Source organism: Betta splendens, chromosome 6 (genome assembly GCF_900634795.4).
Source record: "Betta splendens chromosome 6, fBetSpl5.4, whole genome shotgun sequence".
Taxonomy (NCBI): Eukaryota; Metazoa; Chordata; class Actinopteri; order Anabantiformes; family Osphronemidae; genus Betta; species Betta splendens.
The window spans coordinates 8,479,160-8,491,790 of NC_040886.2; the positions used below are offsets into that span (position 1 = coordinate 8,479,160).

At 45.1% G+C, this 12,631-nt stretch overlaps 1 protein-coding gene across 3 annotated transcripts in view; it reads left to right on the forward strand.

Moving 5' to 3' along the window:
- Nucleotides 1-474: 474 nt before the first annotated feature.
- Nucleotides 475-12,631, forward strand: part of lrrc4ca (leucine rich repeat containing 4C, genome duplicate a) — a 94,517-nt gene continuing 82,360 nt past the window's right edge. For 2 of the 3 annotated variants that reach the window (XM_055509920.1, XM_029153132.3), the window contains exon 1: nt 475-1,163. The gene's annotated coding sequence lies outside the window, so the exon portion shown is untranslated. The remainder of the gene's footprint in view (nt 1,164-12,631) is intronic. The other variant, XM_029153131.3, reaches the window with a different exon arrangement.

Genomic DNA, 12,631 nt, shown 5'->3' on the forward strand with positions numbered 1-12,631 from the left:
TTTCCCCAAGTCTATTTATTCTGTAGCCTACAGTTGCTCGGTGGGTTTAATTCAGGTACAGAAATGCTTCTACTTTAAATTAGAGCATTATGCAGAGATCCATCATGTACACATCGTGCCTCAGGAGGTCTGAACTCTGGAACAAAGTCCTTAATCCTGCTTTTCCTGTTTCTCAACCATCTTTTCCGTTGGCAGTGGCAGAGTCATGGCAGCTCATTCCAATGGGGACAAGTCTGATCAAAGACAGTGGTCAAGTCAAGGATCTATGCAGAGATTACATTTACTCTCTCTATCCTCTCCTTCACTCTGGTTTAAAAAAAAAAATCATTAAATTCAAGGAGCACAATCATGTCTTTAAGGAAGACAGCTTATTTGTATTCCAGGCTCCCGCTATTTCTCCTCACATGTGACGGAGCACAAGTGAACGAAGGAGAGCGAGCAAGGAGGGAGGTCGGTAGGAAGGGGGAGGGAGGGAGAATATGAGAGAGAGGAAGGATGAATCTAATGCATTGCAGCAGAGAACTGTGACAGACCGGGCTTTTATCTGAGCAGAGACGGCTCCCGTGAGCGGAGGAGCTCGACGGTGGCGGCGGCAGCGCTCGGCACCGCTCTCCCACGAAGGAGCAGAGGCACGGGGGAAACCCAGCGGGAGCATCCTTTCCAATGCCACCAGCGGTTTGATGTCTGGAATAGCAGGACGGCCCCCGTCTTCGTCCCGACTACGGTCCGTCCATCCACTTTTATTTTTTGTGCCTTGATTTAAAGGTGTATCCGAGCCAAGGGGAAGCGTGGCTTGAGTGAGAATCCTCTCCGGTCTGTCCACAGGTCAGACTCTGACTCCTCGGGAGGACTCCAGAGGCATTCTGCACATCATGGCATCCTGAGTAATCCCGAGGTCTCATCACACCTCATCCCGTCTGGAATCTTATTGGAGTTGAGGAGCACTTAATGAGAAGTTGTGCTCCAAAGAGGCCTTAGCTTGATTTCTTCTTTTTTTCCTGAGTGACTGCTCAGTTTGTTTGGTCAATGGGAGACAGTCAATAAGGAGAATGCAGAAGAGTAGAAGTCAATTTTCTTCATAAGAAGAAACAGGGGGGGGAGAAATATTTTCCTCACTTCCACTGTTCTTGAGCGACGGCTGGACGAAGATGTGAAGCGCAGCGGTGAGCAACACAACTTCCATACACACATTGGCTCGCAGGCGTCTCCTCCCTGTGTTTGGCACATGATGCATCAATGTGAATCAAAGTGAGGCGCGGGTGCTGTTGGTGGTTTTTCCCAGAGCTGACCCTGGATTAGGCTCACGTTGCAGGGTTTTTGTTTTTACCATGCAGGGCCCCTCTGCAGCGCGAGCTCTGCCTCGGATTTACGCTAACATAAATCTGACAGGCTAACTGATGCATGATTATGCTTCCCGAGCAGCATCAACTTCTTGTAATGTCGTTGCTAAGCTACAGTTCTCTCCTGCAGGAGGGGTCGCGCTACTTGTCTGCAGTAGCACAGTTTGTGGCGCTCGGACACAGAAGTTCTGTGGTTAGTTGGTTCTTTCATCTAGCCTTGCATTCAGCATCTCCACTGCTTTGTGACAAATTGTTGCACATCTAAACTGTGTGACCTGCTACATCGCAAAACATCTGACTATCCACTATGCAAGGAAACGTACAAACAGTCTTACTTGATGAATTGATTTAGAAATTACTGCTTGTGAAGAACATCTGTGCCAGAAACACACTTGTGTTTCTCTTACATGTCTTAATAGCGTCATGGAAAGGCCAAGTCCTTTATATCAGGCCTCCTCTCTAATCGCTAACTGCATCAACTATAATTACAGATTATCGAAATTCTCAAGTGCCAAACAGACGGAGAATTACACACTGGTACCCTGTGTCCTGGAGGACTGGAGAACTGGTGGTGGGCGGCTTCTATTTACTGCAATCACACTCCTGTCACCCACATGCCTGTTGAGATAAGAGGGAGCGCTGCGCACACATTTAGATTACACTATTGTCTGTTTGGATGCAATCAGGGCCACCGAGACGCCGGACACGAGCACGTGGTGATGAGCTCCGTGCGCACACGACTCTCGCTGCCGCTCGCGAGCCTTGGAGCAGTAAGGTGCGATGAAAGGACGGTAATTGCTGCTGATTAAGATATTAGAAAAAGCATTCGCCCGTGCATAATAAAATTATATGCATCATCAAAATCAGCACAAACATACTCCAATTTGTTCAATTGATAAAGTCCTACCATCGAGACCAGGGGCGCTCGGGGAAAGTGAGCAGAACCCGATTGGTGAATCATTCATGAAAGCGTGTGCGCTGCACGTCGGCGTGGCTGAGCATCATCTGCTCCGTCTGAATACTTGGATGATTGTAGCAGTGTAGCACAATATTGCAATCACCGCACACGTTGTTATTCTCACGCTGCACTTATTAGCCGTGAACCAGAACTCGTCCCAATGTAGACATTGCAAAATAATACATGATTGCATAATATTAGTTCTTTCTTTTTTTTTTTTTTGCCTTACAAACCCCAAAACTGTGCTAAACCAGCAACTGCCTGGAGAACTGAGCAAGCCAGCGTTAAACAATAGACTGTCAGCCATTCTTTTGAAGCCTAATCCAGCACAAATCCCAAACCAGCTCCATTAGTCTCAGAAGCAAGCATATGTGCCATATATTATTGAATCAGGGAAACAACACGAACAGCATCAAAAACTAGTGCGACGCCGGTGGAGCCCTGGGGTGAAATGTACCTTAATCTACTGATGTGTACTCGTGTCGCGACACAGATAACTACAAAGCAAGTAGTGCAAGCGTGCAGCGACAGGTCAGATGCTGTGTTTTGCTGTAATCGTCAAGTGTTTTTGCTATTTCTAGAATATTAGTCTCACCTTTCTGTGATTGCATCCGTGCTGTTAGCATCCAGTCAATAACAAACTACAGGGGAAGTCTTGTGCCACAACATTAAACTCCAATCGCTGTCTGTCCAGCACCACTCTGCTCATTATCTGGCTGATCCAATCCTCATAGTGGAGTACTGTGAAGCTGCTGCAGCTTCTCAGCAGGACGGACCGAGCTGAGCAGCTCAGCACTGAAGGAAAGATGCTGATTTGTTGGTTTGAATAGATGGTGAATTCAACTCCACTCCTCCTTGCAGCCTGGGAACGAAACTTTAGAAATACTGTAGTCTAATATCGCAGGCAAATGTACATTACTGTACAGGCACACCTGTTGCATTCACACTGTAAAGCCTGGTTCGCTTCAGCAGAACATTTTCAGGCAGATTGCTGATTTTAAATCCGAACCAAACGACACATGTTTAGAATCCTTCCAGCGTATTAGGACAGGTCCTCCCTCTGCAGATTCAGACAGCTCTGGAAAAGGTCTCCTCCCCCGGCATCCTTTGTACCTGCTGCCATCTGGAGCAGACACCTGAGAGCGTGTGCATGTCTGCACAGGTCAGGCCTGCCCTAATTAGTATTTCATCATAATTACACCACGACTGCAGACTGACAGCTCTATTTAAAGTGCTGCAATGCTGCAGGTAGATAGTGACAGGAAGAATGGGACATATCAGCCTATCATAGAGGGAGGCATAATTTAATGGAGCTGCTGTAATGGCTCATTCCCTGATGCTAAAGAGGTTTTAGAGCTGTTCAAGATGTTTCACTGCAGCTGCAAATGAAAACCAGGACGTGCAGCTTGAGGTTAATGGAATAAAACAAAGAACGCAGTGTTTTGGTATTTCCCCTTGATATTGTATCATGAGATACTAGAGACCTGTGATTGTTGCTCAGCTTTTGACAAGCACTAAAGGAAGCGTCGAGAAACACATTACTGTAAGATGCAAAGGAAGAAGTAAGTGCTTTCTATGTAGTTTACAAACAGCGTGAGCCCCGGCAGGCGACTGCAGCAGCTCATATGATTGACTGTTTTTCATTCTAAACCTACACAGCGGTGTCACAGTAGGCTGAAATACAGTGTCGTCTAGTCTGTATGGGTGACACGAATAAATTATGGCACATGAATACTGGGCAGAGAATAAGCAAGCACGAACCTGGAGAACAAATGAATATGGCCACCAGAGTTAAGCACGATCCTGGACAAATGGGGGTGGATGCGTTATTGGGGGGAGGAATTTATTATGGGACCATGACGTTGGAGCAGGCTTTTATAGTGTCCGATCACATTAACTCCTCTCATCCCCTTTGAAAGCGTCTGACAGATTCCTAATTGGCAGGGGGACGGGTCCACGTCAGCTGGTGGAGAAAAAACGCCCAGGAAGCGCAGAAACACATTAACAACACCTTAAACGTGTTGGTACAAATGATTAGTCACATAAGACACGTAAAATGGTAAAGAGGCCCGAGGTGTGAATGTTGTGGGAGATTTTACACATTGCAGAGATTCATGTTTAATGAGGGGGGGGGGGGGGGGGGGTCTGACAGCTGAGCTAAATATTAAGTTCATTATGTCAGCATTTGTTTTCCTCTGAGAACATTATCACCCTTTTAAAGGTGGAATTTGTTTTTGTCGGTCCTGCCTTCATGTTGTTTGTAGGTCAGTTCACCATTCAATACGTCCTCATGCATCAATGCGATGATTGCATTGTTAATTACCTCGTACCCTCCAAAGAGCCTGTAACGAGCCGCTACGGCTGCTTTCTTGTTTATTCGGCTCAGTCCGCCACCCAGCAGCCACCTGTAAGTACTGTAAGATATTGTAATGACACTTAGAAAGTCATTCATTTCTCAGTAGAGGGCTCCTAACAGCTTGAAACATATGGAGGGAAAATCGCAAACCAGTGTTGCTGGCAATTCAGCAGTGATTATTAAGGAACACCTGTTTGGCTGGCTGGCAAGGCGACTCAGGGTCCCGCTGAATAGCAGCAGGCTAATGAAGGTCTTCTCAGCTTAATTGTTTGGGCTATAAATAGTGAAGGATGGAGGGCTAGGATGCGGTGCCACTCTCATCCATTTCCTTTGCCACGCATACAGCGAATGTGCTATTAGCGGTTTGCTGTGGGCTGTGAATAGGGCACGGGAGGTGAATGTGTAATTGCCAACGTTAGAAATTACTAAAGAGTCATTAATAGTAAACTTTGGTGAAGGGGACACATGCGGAGATTAGTGGAGCGCCTTCTGAAAAACGAGGGAGGCGGACTGATGTAAACACGCTGTCTGTCCGTCCCTTCAAGAAAAGATACCATTTAATTTGATTATGAAGGTGCGGAGCAGCTTTTAGGCTGCAGCCAGGGCTTGATAAATTAAACTAAGGGGATTTTGTTGTGCGGCTCTCATACACCTACTTCCATTTAAATGCACAGTGCACCAACAAAATTACGTTATTAGCCACAATTATATCTCGAACTCACTGAGTTCTAGTGTTTGTAGCATTGCTAGTGTGAGAGTGTGGCCTGCTGTTCTGGGGTCACCTTCATTGATGCTGTTCAGGTGTGTTTGGCTGCCAGTGGCGTCCAGGTCAAAGCCTTTGGAGAATGATGAGAGATGCATTAAAGTTTAACACCATGAGTTTTTTGTTTTGGCCAAAAAATAACTTACATAAACAATACGGTGCTAGACCTCACTGCTATAATAAATATTAGGTGATAGAAGCCACTAACGCGGAGCCACCGGTGACGGTATAGTTTTTTCTTGGGTGGTCAACCTCTGAGCTGAAAATCCATAAGATTCAGTGCAAGTCAGGCAGAAAATAGAGAAAAAAGAAGCTAGTCAAAGAGGGGCATCGGGGCCCGAGCAGAGGCGCAGGCGAGCAGCACTCCCACAGTAGCAGGAGCATGAATGATTAGTATAATATATGCAGGGCCTGCACTTGAATAGAGGCCAACTCGCCACTGATTCACCGGGAACTTCCACCGCTGTCGCACATTGCTACACAATAAATGAATATGCAACCAGCGCTAAGGCTACAGAGATATGCATTCGGGCTGCAGCCGGAGCTGTTGCTCGACGTTTGCATTCAGCACAGTGCTGCTTTTAAAGTGGCTATTTAGCCATAGAGATCGGTTCCACAGTCTCTCGTGTGTCGTGGACTAAGTATGAAGGTCGAAACAGGAGCAAAGGATTTAAGAAACAATTTGAAATCAGTTGGGGAATTTATTAAGACCTGCTTGATCATCCCGGACTGGCTGTGTTTCATCAAGATCTGTGGAATAATCAACCAAGATACTGCTTGATGGGATTATTTTCTGATGCTGCGACTACAATATGTACTGTATCGAAAGCAATGTTGGATGCGCTAGTAGAACGATGCAGCGGCTCTGTTCCAGTGGAGCTGATGCATTGCAGAAAGATAAACATGAAATCACGGCCATTTTCCCTGTTTGGCTGCCAGTTAAAGAGACAACAAAAGATTCAGTGTGTGGCTGATTTGCATTAGAGCCAAGGAGTCTGAAAACGGAGGAATAGTGAACCACAAGTTACTGATGTCAGGAAGAAATAAGTGTTAACAGGCTGAACTAGTTTATGTGCTACAGTAGGTGTCCACACCTGTGTTTGTATAGGATGTCGATGATCAGGCATTATCTACTGTAGTTTTATTGTTATTTTATATATATATATATATATATATATATATATATATATATATATATACTTGAACATCATCACATCATCACCACTGTCCCTATTTTGGATTCAAATTAAGTCAAATTAAATGAAAAAGAATTCACTGTTAACACACTCAACTGACTTTAAATATTTAATATACTCTACGAGAAATAATTAAAGTAAAATACTGTAGCAGCTGCATTGTTCTCCTGCCACCGTTGTATCCGTCAGACCTGCTGCGCACACGAGAACACCCAGTGAGGAGCAGGAGTGTGGGAAGCTGTGCCTCCAAACGCTGGTTCTGTTTCGGCCATGACCCCGAACGTTCCCCCACAGTCTTCAGGCTTTTGATGTGGTTTCGTGCATATGTTTCAACCATGCAGGGCTGCTTGAAGCCAGCCTGAGCACGCTCAGTTCCCCTCCTGTCCAAGTGTATTATCACCCCGCAGTTACGGATAGAAAGCATGCACAGACCTACTGTACCTCTGCAAACGGAACGCACCAACTACTGCTGTGATTTCAGTGAATTGGAAAAGGTGATTTCTCTTGAGAGGGCAATTTTGGTTTGCAAATTATCAGATGCTTTGAAAAAAGAAAAAGCTCACGCAGTGAAACCAAACCGTGGGAGACACTGTTTACACAATTGTTTTACAGTATTTATATTTTGTAGACCCTTGACTGCAAAAAAGACATTTAAGCAATTCAGTGAAGTAACATATTTAATTCAGTCATATTTCCTATATGACCAAAGCAGGTGAGAAACTCTGTCCTCCTCAGTTTGCTCGCTCCGTCTGTGGTGATACGTGTTTATGGAGCTGCTGGCAGGCAGTGGGAGTCAAACTCCGATTTAAAAATGGCCTCTGCCTTCTCTTCAAGCCCCGCTGTCAGACGAAAGAGTTCTGAAAAAAATGAAATACCGCAAATAATATGAAGCTAAGTGTCTCTGGCTTCTGTGTAGGAGAGAATAAATACATGGGAAATTGCAAAGTGTGCCACGGGGCATTTTCTGTCAGCCGTGGAGGAGGATGTGATGTTAAGCAAAATGCCCCAGGAAACCCGCAACACCAAACTCCAAACAGGGGTCCAGAAAGCCTGAGCACCAGCCTCTTAAGTTGTGCCACCACATGTGTCTTCTAATGCTGAACAAGAATTAAATCGCAATATTTTGCAGGAATTTTCAAAAGCGCGACTGAAGAAACGCTTGTTTAGCCGCGGGCGTCGCGGCACAATGACAGTTGCAGGGTTTCTGGCGCTGACGTTGTTGTGCCACTCTGTTAATGAACTGACTCATTAATAATACTGACATTCTAAACATGCTGCTGTAAAACCGGAATAAACAAGCTGCCTGCGTCCTCGGGGCGGTGGCGTCTTACGCGTTTGCACCGGTGCGGTTTCCTTCTCGGCGTGAACCGCTTTTTGCGTCTTTCGTTTCTCTTCTGTCGTTGGTTTTGCTCTGTTTAAATACACAGGAGTCGGTGAGGAGGAGAAACAAATAGTGCGGGCGGGGGCTTGTACAGTACAGAGCTGCTAGAGCCTTGACTAATTAAGCTTTAATCTGCACCCATTTCCACACTGAATTTACAGCCAGGCCTCCTGTCTCCAGGGAACCCGAGAGGTTTCACTGCTCAGCCAAAGACGGGCTTCACACATCATTACAGATAGTAAAAGCACCTATTGTGCTTCTAATAGTTTGTTTGTTTTAACTGTTCAATTATGAAATTATGAACCATAAGGATAGCCATGGGGTTAACAGTGGGTTCAGCAACTGGTCACGTCCATTTTCTCCCATCCAGGGATCCTGCAACTCTTTGGGACATAAAATCTGTTGCCATGTGGTCACGCATACATACCTTGCAATGGGCTTTGGGTCAATTCTTGTAAAACACGATCCCAGTGAGTAGCGTATTGGAATGTGAGCTGTGTATTGGGATCAGAGTTCCTGTTGGATTCATGTGAGAGAGTTTTGGAACGTTTCTGCCTTGTGGTGATGGTTTGGTTGGTGTTTGAGTCCGGCAACCTACTGAAACAATGATTGTTTATTTAGGTAAAGAAACCAATCACTTGTCATAATGTTGAGAGGATCCAGGTTATTAGTGTAGTGCGTCCTATGTGGCAAACTGTTGTTCTTTATACATATGTACAGTACAGTGCACCTTCACTGTATCAGACTCTGTTGTGCTTTTGTCAGATCTGTGTCACAAATCTTAAAAATATCCTTTCATCAGGGGAAAGCATTATTTGTAAACGGATCAACTCTAAGGAAGAGTGTCATCAGTTATAATTTTGCTGATAGACAGGTGCCTAAAGTCAGAGATTTCTGTTTTTAGAATAAACTTGTTTCCATCCATAAAACCGGGACTAGATCTACAGCGGAAAACCCACAAAGTGTGCCACTGAATTAATGAACTCTTTTGTTGTAAAACACAAAGAACCTCATTCAAGTCATTAATTAAAGCAGCAGAGGAGTGCTGAACTGACAGCACCTCTATTGACTTGAAAAGGTTGCGGGGATCTGCTCCATCTACATGAGCCGAAGTGGAACAATACAGGTAATCACCTTCATCCGTCTGCCGCCTCCTTTCTCTCCTTCCCAAAAGTTATAAATCAACCGTGCTGTAGTTTGACGTTTGTGCTTTGGAGAGTAAACCAACTTAGGTGCAGGTAAAATCACCCACAGCTTGTTGTCCCACTAGCTGCAGTATCGTCTTTAGTACCTGAGCCAGTGTAAGAGTGATTGTGACATCCCTGCTGTATATGTCACTGCCTGCAGCAAAGAACACAAGGCCAAGTGTGTTGCTTAAGGTTAGGCTGTCAAGCTCACTCTCGGTCCGCGAAACGAAGTCTATTTTCTCAGAGTTGAGATGGAACTGTATGACCTGATGCCCTGTACCTATTTTTCACCTAATACTCTGACATCTCAAATAAAGTAAAGTATGGATGAAACACTCCGTCCTCGCTGTCCCTCCGAGGGGATAAAACAGCAGCCGCATCCCTGCAGAAAGCTAAGCAGCTGACAGCAGGTGTTGTGATACCGACCCAGCTACAGTGCAGTGACAACGCTATAGCGGGGTCTCATAAATAAATCATGTAATGACTAACTTGGAAAAAAAAACTGCACTTTCCTGCAACTATGTTGCATAGATAACTAGCATGCAGCTAAGCAAATCCGAGCGGCAAGTTTAAGCTTAGCCGGGCGGAAAGCGCGGAGAGTTCTCTGCTCAAAGAAAACGGGGTCAAACGCTGCTCCAGCAGCAGCAACAACTCACGGCTCCGTGGGAAGCACCGCAGATGCTTCCCTCGCTGCTTGATGCCGCGTTCAGCACCACGGAGAGCTCCCGAGCACACGCTTAGGAGGCGTCCTGGTCTTGGAAAGCTGTGTAGTAATAATAATAATAATAATAATAATAGTCAGGGGTGCGGGGGTTGTGGGTGTTAATGGATGGGAGGTGGGCTTCACCCTGGACAGGTCACAGGAAATACAAATGAAAACAATGTGTTCCGCAGTCTGCTCACATGCATTGTCAGGTCTAAGCTACATTAGACATTAGATTTACTGTGCAAATAGTGAGGAGGTGCAGGTTAAGAAAAAGCACCTCATCGATAAAGATTAATCTCACTCACAGCACCTTCATTTTAATTCATTCACTTTTTTTCCTCCCCACATCCTCTGTGCCCATGGCAACGCCTACTGATGGCACTGAGCTGGGATCAGTCACTTTCCTCCTCTCAGACATATTGCTGAGCTGTACAGGCTGCTGTGTGTCGCTGCTTTGCTCAGTGCGGCTGCTCTGCCTCGTCCACAAGTGTATGTATGGGTTATGCAACGTGGAGTTCACCCCTTACAGTTGACTGCATTATGGGTGAAAACACGGTGGGGCTCATGCCGTACATTTTGGTGTAGTCCAAGCTCATCATACAGAACCTGTCACTGTTTCAAAGCAAAACGATGAAGCTAGAATTGATTGTGACATATAATAAAAAAAACAAAAGGCGTTTCTGTCTTCAAACTTTCATTGTAATTAGCTCCTTTTTCGTTTTGAGGCACACAATCTGTGTTGTTGCATGAAGCAATGAACTGGACTATGTAAGTGGGCCCGGGGCCTATACCTGTATGTGGGTCACCACAATTCTCTCGGCTCCTGTGGCCCTAGTTTCACGCAGGGACAACATGAGGCACAGCAAGAAAACTCACTTTCCACGCGCTGCCCGTTTCGTCTTTCGTGCACACAGAGACTTTTCATTTTCCAGGTGCTGCGATATGCTGGATGTGCCATTCACTTAACAGCAGCTCACAAAGGGTCAGCTTTTTTTTTTTTTTTTCCTGGCAGAAATGTGCGTAGACCCGGCTCCGGTAAACACTGCTGCACAAACACGCCGAGCAACTTGGTGGTTGTGGTGCATCAGTTGGACGGATTATACGGGAGTTTATTACGCCTCAAACAACTTGTTTTATGTTGTTCCTTCGAGTGGTTGAACATCTGCGATCATAACGCGCTTAAAGCCGTGTCAAAATAACCTGTCTGCTCCAGCAGACAACAGATGTAGAAGGTGAAACAGAATTGAGCGCCTGGGAAGATGTTGCATCAGAATGACTTCAGTCGAAGAAATGCTAGACGTGACTTGTAATTTAAGTTTTTGTCTGTGCCTTCCACAGTAATGAATGAACTCTTGTGTCCGGGGTTGCTGGTAAATAAGTTAAATTCCCTTTGAGTTCAAATGTAAAACGTATTCCTTCTACAGAAAACTGTTCATATGTTTGCTTTGCTTCTCTGGATATTAGATATATTTATACTTGGTGCAATTGGTGTATTTAGTTTGAAGCAGCTATTAAAATAAATAAAACATGTATTACAATTAAATAAACCAGAGACCTTCTGTTTATTTTAATGAAAGCTGAGAGCACTGACTGAATCCAGTCTCATTTCTAAGGCACCTCTTTTCTCGGCTAAAAGCACTTCCTGCCTTTTGTTTTTGGGACAAAGTGCTTTTAACAGTGTAGCCGGAGATCATCTTGCCACGAGACATTTGAAGAGAGTAGGTGAGTGTGCCTCATTATGCTCATGTTGAAAACACTAAAAGACTTCTCAATGCTTCATACTGTACAATGGGGTTTTAAGATGTAGACAAAACTTGTATGGATTTATTTGCTTTGGTGCTGCATCGTCCGGCTGTTTGGAAAGAACGAGTAAAAGCTTGAGGGCCAGTTGCATCCATCCATCCCCCTTGTTCACCACCGACCCGGTTAAAGGTCATGACGGGCTGTAGCTGAACCGAGCTAACAAGCAACTTGGAGTCACCAATTAACCTGCGTGTCTTTGGACTCTTAGAAGAAAGCTGAGTACGAGGGGAAAGCTAATTCGAACCCATGGCCTCCGTCCTGTGAACCTTCAGTTTCTCCAGTCCAAGTTATATTCTACACGGCTTCTGTTCCAAGCATTTATATCACCTTATTATTTCTTTTATAATAACTAGTGTAATTGCTTATTTTAACATGTTAGCTACAGTACAGTACATCATCTATATACTGTAAAACACCATGTCAGTCAAACCCCATAAAACCTCAGATTTGACTTTTATAGCACACACACACACACACAGTAGGTGCAGCAGCAACATGTACAGTATCACTTTACTTCACTTGTTGCTAATAAAAAGCTTTTGCCTCACGCCCAACCTGACACGAGCGGAGGACTAGTGGAGGATGTGTGCGGAACAAAGCAGCGACATCCAGCCAGTGGAAATGTCAGCGTCAGGCACTAACACAATACTCCCACATACGGGCGCTGATCCCAGTGGGCAATGTAATAAGGCGGAGACATTTAAAATACAAAGGCAGAGAATATCGAGCAGCCCAGATGCACTGGTCTGATCCGTGTAACTGTGGTCACATTATTCCGCCGCTGAGCAAAATGCTCAAAATGCTGCAGTGAGAGGGCCCTTCAGTTGTTGCTGCGGTGCTCGAGTTCTCAATTAAAGACACATTTCTGCCCGGTTTGCGTTTCCCAAGACTTTTTTTGTTCTCCTGTCTGCTTGTAATAAGACGCACAAAAGCACCATCAA